We start from the raw sequence: 12246 nt of genomic DNA on the forward strand, positions 1-12246 counted from the left end.
TAAAGAGTTTAGCCATTTTTAGTAAGTCCTGAAATAGTGCAACACCCATTGTTGTTCTGGGTAGTCATCCAACCTAACAGGGGACTTCTTGTGAACCCAGAGATAAAGAATGAGAAATGCAGCTGCTGGCACTACCATGGAAGGAGTGGAGGCAGAGGCACCTAAGGTCAGACTTCACCCCTTGATAACCCTTAATGGACTGGATCCCTAAATGTGCAGTCTAACACAAGTAAAGGAAAACCCAAAATTACTTTTATACTTGGAATTCTCTGTACTTGAGTTCTTAAATGTTCCTTAAAGTTTATTTATTTTGAGAGAGAGAGAGAATGTGTGTGAGTGGGAGAGGAGCAGACAGAGAGGAAGAGAGAAAATCCCAAACAGGCTCTGAGGTGTCAGCACAGACCCCAGCTTGGGGCTTGATCCCACAAACCATGAGATCATGACCTGAGCCGAGATCAAGAGTAAGAATCAGACCCTTAACTGACTGAGCCAGCCAGGAGCCCCTTGAGTTCTTAATTTTGATTCTTCCTTTGGTTGGCTAAAATAACTCAAACTAGTTTTTAGTTCAATTTTTCTGTGAACATCTGAGAATATTGCTTTAGTGGCTTTATACACACATATCAGTGTCACTGAATATAAAACTTTTAGGTCATGATATATTTCTATCAAAATGGAGAAAACATGCTCCACTGTTTCCAAGCATTTAGTGTTATGGAGGAAAAGGCATAGCCAAATTCGGAAGTCAACTTTCTTCAGCTGGTATCTTTAAAGATTTTTTTTTTTCAATTTTTCCATGTCATTCAAAACTTCTGTCCATATATCAGTCTCACTTCACCAATTCCCGCTGGCAGAGACACCTTTTTTTGTTTGTTTAACTTGAGAGTTTGGGGTAATTATTCTTTATTTTTTATGTACCTTATTCCTTTTTTCTACTCAAATCTCCTCAACATCAAATTCTTAGATCTCATTCTGTTCCTTCTATATTAGCTCTGTCCTAGAGAAATATGATGTGACCCATATATGCAATTTTAAGTTTTCTAGTAGCCATATTTTAAACACTAAAAAGAGGGGCACGTGGGTGGCTCAGTCGGTTAAGCATCCGACTTGGGCTCAGCTCATGATCTCTTGGTTTGTGGTTCTGAGCCCCATGTCGGGCTGTGTGCTGACAGCTCACAGCCTGGACCCTGCTTCAGTTTCTGTGTCTCCCTCTCTCTCTGCCCCTCCCCAGGTTGTGCTCTGTCTCTCTCTCTCTCCCAAAAATGAATAAATGTTTTTTAAAAAATTTAAACAGGAAAAAGAAACGGGTGATGCTGATGTTGTTATCAAGTCTTTGAAATCTAGTGTGTATTTGAGCTGACAGCACAGCTCAGTTCAGAGTAGCCACACACCTCAAGTGCTCGAGAGCAACACATGGCAGTGATTTCTGCATTGGAGAGCACAGTTCTCAATCTATAACCCACTCTGTTGTTTTCATTTCTGTGCTCTCGACTTTCTCGGAAAAAAACCCAAATGTGTCTTCCACCATTCCGGTTCAGCTTTTCACACTATTGTTCCTGCTCCCTAGTTATCAGTATTTATCTTAATTCTCATGTGTGTTTTCTGTTTGCCCCGGCTCATTCTTTTCTTCTTATGCTGTTGCCTTTTCACCAAGCCTGTTCTCATTTCATGACCGCCTGCTCTTACTTCATAGCAGCCATGTCTTCTTACATACAGTTTAAACTAGCAGTAGTATCCATTAACTTTCCCTCCTGTGTGTTTGTATAGCACTGTTTCTTTCTCCATCTTTGTATTTATCATTCTTCATTATAATTACTTCTTTACATGTCTGTGGCCACCAATGGAAAGTAAATTCTGTAGTGGGAAGAATTAGGTCTGTCTTGTTCACACCTTTATCCCCAGAGTGTAGCATAATGCCTGGCACATGAGAAAAAAAAAAAAAAAAAACAACTCAATAAATATTTATTGTTGAGTATTCAAAAAACTGTATTTAAAACTTTTCTAGTTTCTATATTATATGATTATCAGAGATCTTCTCTCCTTCTGAATCTCTGGAATAGTGTGCCCTTTGTCTGTTTCTAGTTTTTTTCCCCCCAGAAACCTCAGTTTGTTTAAGTTTACACATCCTCTATATTCTGATTATCTATTGCTGTGTAACAAGCCATTCCACAACTTAGTGGCATAAATCAACAGCCGTTAGTTGATAGTTGTGGCTTCTGTGCTTCGGGAGTTTGGAAAAAGCACAGTAGGGATGGTACTTCTCGGCTCCCTGGCATTTGGGGCTCAGCTGGGATGACTCAAACTGGGGGCTCCCACGGAGAGGGCTGCTATGTCCAATTCAAAGATGGAACCTCATTCACATGTCTGGTGCCTGAACCGGGCTGGCTTAGCTGGAACAGCCAGACACCTGCACGTGATCTCTCTAGAACGGCTTGCACTTCTCACAGCACTGCTCCTGGGTTCCAAAGGGTGGTGCCCCAACGGGAGCCTCCAGTGAGTGAATGTTCCCAAAGGCCAAGGCAGGAGCTGCAAGGCTTCTTCTGGCCACGCCAAGATCACACAGCCTCACTTCTGCATTCTTTTGGTTCTAAGAATGTCCCTAAGGCCAGCCCAGGTTCAAGGGGAAGGGGATTATAGTTGGTCTCTTGATGAGTGAGTAGCAAGGTCATATTCAGAAGAGTATGTGGGGTGGGAGATATTGTTGCAACCATCTTTGGAAACTATAATTTGCTATGTCCTTCAATTAGGAGGTGGGGTCAAGGGAATCTCATGGCCCACATGATGGGCAGGTGATTGTCAATCTCACTTTATGTGTGCTTGAGGACCAGTGGCACTCAGGTCTGGTCCTTTTGGATCTCATGCTGGAAGGCACACTGGGGTGCATCAGGGAGGCTCACACCGAATGTGGGATTTGGGGGTTGAGGCGCGCTGAGCAGGGACCACTACCACCCTGAGATGCACTTGCTCCTATGCCTCTTCCTGCTTCCCCTCCTGTGTCAGGATCCATCCTTTGGGACATGTTACCCCCTCTCTCTTTAGTTGTTCTTTTGGTAATACAATCTTAAATTAGATTTAGAAAAAGATGTCCTGGTGGGACTTAGGGAGAACCACTCTTGTCTTTGAAAGTCGTAACCACATAGCAGAATGGCAGATGCCTGCTTTTCTGGTCATTTTCTAAGTCAGGAGCAGATTATGGAATCTAAATCCACTGGCAACAGGTAGCAATCCAAGTTTTCAGAATTCTGTAGCCATTCATCTTTTTCTGGGTCTCCATGGGTATTTTGGTGGGAAACTGGGAGAGGCTGTAGCAAGGGGTGCTCACCAGATCCTATGCCGCAGGAGGTGAGAGGGGGTTTCTCTTCAGATTCTCTGAAGATCAAACAGACTAAGGAGAGAAAAGCATTAGCAGGTGATTCAGTGGTCCCAGCTGTGTTAAAACTGTCAAGTGTTCACATTGGTGGCTTATTTCAAATCCTTATTTCAAAGGATTTTTTTAAATTACTAAAGTAATAAGTACTTAATATAATAAGCAAGGAGTAGAAGTATCTATGTGTGTATGTGTGTATAAATGTATATATAAATAAAACAATTAGCAATGCCTTAATACCTCCAACCTTACTCCCCTCGAATAACCAGCGTGAACAGTTTATTGTGTATCTTTCTACCTTCCCTCCCCAATCCTACTCTTCCTCCTCCTCTTGTCTCTCCCTCCTTTTCTGTCTCCCCCCCCACACACACACGCGCGCACGCGCTCTCTCTCTCTCTCTCTCTCTCTCTCTCTCTCTCTTTCTCTGACCCTAACCAATCTACTTTGTATAAATACACATACCCCATGGTGGAAAGTTCTGATTTCATGAAAATACTATCCTGTACACATTTCTCTGGAAGCCAATACAGACGTCACAGTGTTTTCTTTTTAGTAGTCATGTAATATTCTATAACATGGATATCCTATAATTTGTTCAACCGGTTTGTTTCTAGTTTGGTTGTTTTGTCTACTACTAACAACTGTGCAGGAACTGGAACACCCTTATTTAGGCTTTTGTGTCTAGTAGGAGAGATTGTTGAGCTATTTTAAGCAGTCTTTTTTTAACCCATTCGTTTGCACTTCCTTCTCTCTCCATGTCCCCCTGAGAAGAGTTTTTTGAATGCAGAAAAGCTTCTGGACTTCTCAGTTCCTGGCTATTTGGCCTCTTCTATCAATGCCCCTCCCCCGCTGAGTTTGCTTCTCGGTTGAGTGTGAAGCGTGCTGGGTTCGGGCTGGAACTGCCCTGGGTGAGTGCCAGTAGCAGCCTGGGTTTGGAGACAGCTCTCCATCCTCCTGCCTGCCCAGTAAAAAGAGGTGCACGAAAGGGCAGGTGACTTCAAGGAGCCCCAAGGTTCTGTCCTCTCACCTGACAAATGAGGCATAAATCTTCCATCTGTCTCCCAGAGTCTTAAGAAACTCATTCTTCATTATTCTGCTTGACTAGTCTCTCCACCCCCCGCCCTTCCTGTCAGGCCTGCACTAGATTCCCCGCAAAGAGCTTTTGATTCAGTGCAATCTGCTTTGCTCCCCTGTGGTCCTGTTGAAATGAGTTGTGCTCAGTGCGTGTCTGCATCCTGCCTCCCAGAACAGTAGGCAGAAGAGAACTCCAGACCCTGTGCTCTTCTATTCACTTTCTTGACTTCCTTCCCCTGTGGTTGCTCCAGTCACGTGGCAGGCTCTGCCTTTGGCCAGCTCAGGGCAGTCCATTCACTGGGCTTCACTTTAACTCACAACGTCTCCACGAGCCCCTGCCGTGGATTCTAGAAGCCAACAGAAGACTGGGGCATCTCTGACGTCCAAGGCATGGTGGTTAATTCCAGGAATTCCGAGAGGAAAAGACACCCATGAAGTTCTGCACCACAGCAAAGTGGTAAATATAGTAATAAGATTTACAGAATGTTCTGGGCCTTTGGGAGTACCGCACCTGGAAAGGTAGGTGAGGGCTTCAGAGAAAAGACGACATTTGAACAGGTCCTAAAGGATGAATACAAGTTCATAATGGACAGAGGAGAAGGAGACAAAGGCACTGACACATGGAAGAGCCCAAGAATGTTAGCACAAGATGTAGCTAGTGCAGAGCCGATGAACAAAAGCAGTAACACACTAGACCAGAAAGCAAGGCTGAAGCAAGACCATGAAGGACCTGAATCCATTCATTCATTCCTCCTTCATTCAACAAATTTGCTAGCCCAGCATGGTCCAACAGAAATAGAACATGGGCCACATACATAGATTTAAAATTTCCTAGTAGTCACATTAACAAGAAAAAAATAAGTAGAACCAAATGAAATGAGCTTGAAAATAGATTTTATTGAACCCGATATATCCTAAGTCTTAGCTTCTCAACATGCCATCAATATAAAAATTATGAGGGGTGCCTGGGTGGTGCAGTCGGTTAAGCATCCGACTTCAGCCAGGTCACGATCTCACGGTCCGTGAGTTCGAGCCCCGCGTCAGGTTCTGGGCTGATGGCTCAGAGCCTGGAGCCTGTTTCCGATTCTGTGTCTCCCTCTCTCTGCCCCTCCCCCATTCATGCTCTGTCTCTCTCTGTCCCAAAAATAAATAAAAACGTTGAAGATAAAAATTATGAGGTACTTTATTTTCTAATATGTCTTCAAAATCCAGTACTTAAGCATAACACAATTCAGATGCTAAATTTTCATCAGAAATAGATCGTATTTATATTCCATAAAATTTGTGGTTAAAATGGCAGATCTCACATACTCTAGTTGTTCCAATATATTTTTGAATTTTCTAATAAGGGAGTCCAAGTACCAGTTTTAAAAGTTAGATTGATTTTAACTACATAGCATTAAAAAGTCAGCTCCTCGGTTGTACTGGCTGCCTTTCAAGTGTTCAGAAGCCCCCTATGGCTACTGCATTGGATAGTACAGTTCTAGACCATCTTAGAAAGTTCCAACTAAATACTGCTGGTATTTTAAACAGGGAAATGACTGATAAGATATGTTTTAGAATTTTGTGGATGTCTATGAAAAGAGCTGCCAGCCAAATTTAAACTTCAGGCAAAATTGGGAGGAAGAGGAAAAAGAAGGAAAGATTGTAAACGCTTGTGCTTTGGAAAATCCTATGTACAGAGAAGCCATTAATATGCAGATTATAAATCAGCCTAAAATTGTTGCTAACGCTTGTCCTAAAAGCTCTCTAAAGTAAAGGTATACATAGCCCTCTTGCTTCCTAGGGCCTTGAGAATAAGGAGAAATCTGTGTCCCGACTGGATATGTGAATTGGAGGAGTCCCCGGAAGCGTCTACATAACCCTAACTTTTGAAGAATGCATCTGATGCTTGGCCCCAGACAGCACGCAGGTGCTGCATATTAAGGGCTTTGCCTTTGCGGAGCCTCATCTGGTGGTGAGGGATCCCTGCGGTGTGAGGCTCCGTCTGGCTCAGAGGACAAGATGAAAAGAGTGAGAAGGTGGTGCACACAACAGTCGTAAACCAGTGGCAGCCTGGGTCAGTCTCAGAAGCCCCATGGCGCCAATACATGAAAAACAAAATTAAAACTCCAGCCCTGTTTGTCACAGCGTGGGAAATTCAGGAGAAACACAACTAGACCTGGGCAGTGTTGGAACCAGCCGTTTTATGGTTTGCAGATTCACTTCACAGAATGAAAGAGAAGGAGTAGACAAAGCCTGCAATTCCTAAGGCAGTGTAACGACTTTCCTAATTTAGCAGTATGTTCTGCTGACTGCGGGAAATATTATCACTGACTGCTCTCCTTTGAGAAGTCAGGTGAAAACTCAGAAATTCAATCCTATTTCCTGTTCACTTGCTGGTAGCTTTTTTTTTCTTTTATTGTTAAAAAAAATACTTCCTCGGGGCGCCTGGGTGGCACAGTCGGTTAAGCATCCGACTTCAGCCAGGTCACGATCTCGCGGTCCGTGAGTTCGAGCCCCGCGTCAGGCTCTGGGCTGATGGCCGGAGCCTGGAGCCTGTTTCCGATTCTGTGTCTCCCTCTCTCTCTCTGCCCCTCCCCCATTCATGCTCTGTCTCTCTCTGTCCCAAAAATAAATAAACGTGGAAAAAAAAAATTTAAAAAGCTTAATATTCAGGAAAAGAAAAATATTTAAAAAAAAATACTTCCTCTACTGATCACTTATTGCAGGATTTTATATTAAGTCTTTGACTCAAAAAGATAGGTTCTTAAAGTCAAAAGCACATCCACTTATCTAGGTTTCAATTAAATGAAATACATTAAAGCTTCATACATTCTGACTCTGCTGATTCAGAATTGGGGGTCTTTTAAGTTTGCTCAATTACTGAGGAAGTCCCCTTCACACAAAACAGTTTTCACGACTCTTTTTCTTTTTCTTTTTTTTTTTTAACGTTTATTTAACAGACAGAGACAGAGCGTGAGCAGGGGAGGGGCAGAGAGAGAGGGAGACACAGAATCCGAAGCAGGCTCCAGGCTCTGAGCTGTCAGCACAGAGCCTGACATGGAGCTCGAACTCACAAGCCATGAGATCATGACCTGAGCCGAAGTCGGACGCTTAACTGACTGAGCCACCCAGGCACCCCCAGTTTACAGGATTCTTATCTGTTCACTAAGGGTGTTAAACACTGGCACCCTGTTAGTGGGTTTAAATTTGCTAAAGTTGTAAGCACTGAGAATAGTTTCTGTAACTTAAAATGCACTTAGTAAATTGGTTCTTTCCCATTTCTTTTGACTTACCCAGGAGTAACATGAAAATCTCTAAAAGTCCCTTATTGTTCTCTTAAAATATTCTCCGTGTGAGAATCCACTGAACAGGGGGACCAGAGACCTGCCACTAATAATGTCATGGACAGTGTAAACAATAAGCTAAGTGTTAATGGATCGCTACCTTCTTACCCGTGCCCACTACACGGGCCATGAGAGGGGCCAAGGAAAGTGAGTTAACAATCTTCCCTCCTTATAGGGTTTGATAAGGCAAGGGCAGGTTCAGCAAGGCAGCGAGCAGCAGCAGATTTGCTGAAAAGTGATGTTAGGAAGGCAGGCATTCCAAAGCATGTCCTGTACATGCAGGTTAAAGAGAAGGCATTATGGGGCCAGAAAAAGGAACACAGTAATGACACCCATACAACATGGGTGAACCATGAAGACAGTGCTTAGTGAAAAATAAAAATTAAAAAAAAACCCATACACTATGTGATTCCATATATAGAAAATGTCCAGAATAGGTAAATCTATGGAGGCACAACCTCCTCCCGACCTATTTTTCCAGCCTCCTGTTCTCCTTCCTCCAACTGAAGCAGCATTTGCTCTGTCCCCAACAAAGACCCACTGATCCCTGAAAACTCCAGGTGCTTGCAGATTTCTATCCCTTTGCACATGCTGGTCTCTCCACAGAGAAGGCTCTCGTTATCTTCAAATACATATCCACTCCAGGCTCAGCTTGACTGGCAACACCAAACTAAACTCAACAGTCCTGATGCCCACTGATGGGCGCCTGATCCCCACAAAAAACGTGAACTGAGATTTGGAATAGCATAGGGTATCAGAGCTGGAACCGAACCTGGAGGTTACACGTCTGTCATCAGTCCCTTTATAGAACAGAGGAGGAAACTGAGGCACCAGGAGGATGAATGTCTAGTCCGAGTCCTGAAGCCGACTGGGGATTAATACAGGTATCATGGCTCCTACTACAGTGCTCTTTGCCTTGCACTTCAACCCTCCTGCAATTTTTTGACTAAGCAAACATTTATCAGCTTCTGTGTACCCGTTTGATTGTATCAACTCATACTTTAAAAACCCTTACGTAATTCCCATTATCATGTAACAGAATCTATAAGCCTCTTTATGATCCACACAGGCCTACCGTTCCAGCTTCACTCCTTGTTGCCCCAACCAGACTCAGCCAAGCAGCCATTTTGAGCTGGTGGACATATTCTAATGTGGTCGGGAAGTGCAAGGACTTTGGAGTCAGAGACCTTGGTTTCCACCAGGTCCCTGCCACTTACTTAGCTGTAGGACCTTGGGAAATTTAATTCATCTTTCAGAGCCTCAGTTTTGTCATGTGTGAAGTGGGGATAGTATCTGTCCTCCCAAGATCACTGTCAGAACTACCTGTTTAAAAACCGCTTTTTGGGGGGCGCCTGGGGGGCGCAGTCGGTTAAGCGTCCGACTTCAGCCAGGTCACGATCTCGCGGTCCGTGAGTTCGAGCCCCGCGTCGGGCTCTGGGCTGATGGCTCGGAGCCTGCAGCCTGTTTCCGATTCTGTGTCTCCCTCTCTCTCTGCCCCTCCCCCGTTCATGCTCTGTCTCTCTCTGTCCCAAAAAAATAAATAAACGTTAAAAACAAACAAACAAACAAACAAAAAACCGCTTTTTAATGGAATGGAATGGAATGAGAGCCAGTGAGGAGGCGAGGGACTCAGGGAGGGAGGAAGAGAGAGAGCCAGGGAGGGGGCGAAGGAAGACTTCAGACATGATGAGACGGAGGGAAGAAGGAAGTGAGCTAGCAAATAAGGGCGGAAGTGAAGCAAGGGCAGAGGTAGAAAAACATTTTAATTAAAAATATTTTATTAAAAAATAAAAGCACTTATGCTTCTGTAGTGCTGCTGCTGCTGCTGCTGCTGATGACGATTTTCCTCAGGAAACTCCCTGCCCTCCCAACATGGTGGAAGGTGTTCCTGTATCCACAGCTCCTGTACTGGCCTCAAAACAGCATAAATTCCTGTTAATTCTTCATCTCTGTTCTTGAGTTGTGAGCTCTGTGAGAGCAGGGTCATTTTGTCTTGTTCAGCTTGGTATCTCCAGCACATAATGTTAGCACCCAGGAAGCGTTTGTTGGTTGAAAGAAGAGGAAGGAGAGGTAAAACAAGAGGCAAGGTGCCGTGAGGGACACACAGGGCGAAGCCGAAGTCTCTGCCCTCAGATGGAAAGCCTGTAGCCAGGGAGACAAGTTGCAGACTGCTGTCTTTGACTTCCTAGAAGGAAGGGGTAGGACATGTTGGGGGAGGGCGCTTAAATTTTTTTTTTATTTTAATTTTCTTATTGGGAGATTTATCACACACATGGTTATGCATAAAAGCCATATATACAGTTTGGGGAATTATAAAACAAACACTGTGTAATCACCACACAGGCCCAGGAAGTAGGAAAGAATGGCAGAGGCTCCCTGGGTCTCCCCAGTCACCTCCTCCGTCCTCTCTCCAAGCCGGAGCCACTCCTGACTTTCATAATCATCTTCTTGCTTCTCTTAATGGTTTTACCACTTATGTATGGATCCCGAACCTACACGATGTAGCTTTGCGTGTTCTTGGATTTTACAGAACTTGAATTGCACTGCACGCATATTCTTTCAAGACCCGCTTCTTTCCCTCACCACAACTTTGGGAGAGTCATCCCTGTTGTTCAACATAGTAGCTGTAGTGTTTCTTCCAGCACTATTCTAGTCCAGCCTGTGACTATGCCACAATTTATTTATCCATCTACTGCTCATGGACTAGTGTGATTTTTCCAGCTTGGGGCTATTACAAACGACACTTCTAGAAACACTGTTGTACCTATTTTCTGGGATATTTAAATGTGGTTTTTTAGTTTTGGTGTTTTGTTTTTGAGAACTTATTCTATCTCTGGAATCTGTGAAGTCTCTAGTGTTGTGAAATCGAAACTAGTTTGTGCAAAGAAGGTAGACAAGATTGGAAGAAATCAGTGTGGTCCAAGATAACCCACAGGGAAATCTGGAGAATTTGTTAAATATGCAGATTAGACGGCCCAGCCCAACCGCAGAAATGAGGCCCTGTGGAGATGAAGGTTGAGAGTTGCACCTCAGCAGGCTCGCTGCCCGCCCCTCCCGCGGGTCCTGTGGGTCACCAGGTCTCCTCTTCCTGTGCCTGGGACATACCTCGGTGATTGGTACGATGCTGGGTCACTTTTTTTTTAATGTTTATTTTTGAGAGTGACAGACTGTGAGGCGGGGAGGGGCAGAGAGAGAGGGAGACACAGAATCTGAAGCAGGCTGCAGGCTCTTGAGTGCGAGCACAGAGCCCAATACAGGGCTCCAACTCACGAACTGTGAGATCCTGACCTGAGCGGAAGTCAGACGCTTAACTGACGGAACCACCCAGGCATCCCCAACGTTGGGACATTTTGAGAGAGGAAGGGGTAGTTGTGCCTTAACACCCAGGAAGTCCGCTCCCTGCCGCTTCTTCTGCTGTTGGCTCCTCGCAGTGGTGTGCCAGCAACGTCTGAGGGGAGTCTGCACTTAGCACACCCGCAAGTGGAGGTCCCAGCTTTCTTCTTCTCTACACGCCAGCCCCCCCACCTCGCCCATGACCCAAAGCCCTATGCCCATCCTGTCCAAATGCTCTAGAACACGGAAGCCTTTTAACTAATTCTAGTGTTTCCATGAGCCTTAACAATACTTTACCTCAACAAAGCACCTACGTTTCGTTGTTTTAAACCAATTTTTAGTTTTAAATTCACAGCAAAAAGTATAAAGTACAGAATTCTCATGTAGCCCTGTCCCCAGACACACACACGACCTCCCCTACTAGCCACATCCCACACAATGGTAGGTTCATCGATGAAATCTACATCAATACATCATTCTCAACATTAGTCTGGTTTATATTAGGGTTCACTCCTGGTGTTCACACCCTTGGATTTTGACAAATGTTTATTGACATGTATCCACCATTCACTACTGTAACAGTCCTCTTTGTCCCACCTAGTCATTCCTCTCTGGCCACAACCCAATCTTTTTACTGTCTCCATAGTTTTGCCTTTTTGAGAATGTCGTATGGTATGGAGTCTTTCCAGATTGGCTTCTTTTAACCTCATAATAGGAATTGAAGTTTCCTCCAAGTCTGTTCATGGCTTAGTAATTCATTTCTTGTGAGCACTGAATAACATTCCACTGTCTGGATACCACAGTTTTTCCACTCACCTAATGAAATCTTAGTTGCTTCCAAGTTTTAACAATTATCAACAGAGCTCCTATAAACAATCCATGTGCAAGTTTTTGTGTGGACGTTAAGTAAGTTTTCAGCTCCTTTGGGTAAATACCAAGAAGCGCAATTCCTGGATTATACGGTAAGAATGTTTAATTTTGTAAGAAATTGCCAAACCGCCTTCCAAAGTGGCTGTACCATTTTGCATTCCCGTCAACAAAGAATGAGTACTGTACCGCATCTTTACCGGCATTTGCTGATGCATTTTGGATTTTGTCCATTCTAATAGGTGTGCAGTGGTATCTCCTTGATGTTTTAATTTAGAT

The 12246-nt window shown here is 44.1% G+C and overlaps 1 protein-coding gene across 4 annotated transcripts in view; it reads left to right on the forward strand.

Annotated features, from left to right (window-relative positions):
• Window positions 1–12246, forward strand: part of AK5 (adenylate kinase 5) — a 262870-nt gene that overhangs the window by 249093 nt on the left and 1531 nt on the right. The window lies entirely within an intron of this gene.

The sequence above is a fragment of the Herpailurus yagouaroundi genome, unplaced genomic scaffold, assembly GCF_014898765.1.
Source record: "Herpailurus yagouaroundi ecotype Mexico unplaced genomic scaffold, PumYag 77, whole genome shotgun sequence".
NCBI lineage: Eukaryota > Metazoa > Chordata > Mammalia > Carnivora > Felidae > Herpailurus > Herpailurus yagouaroundi.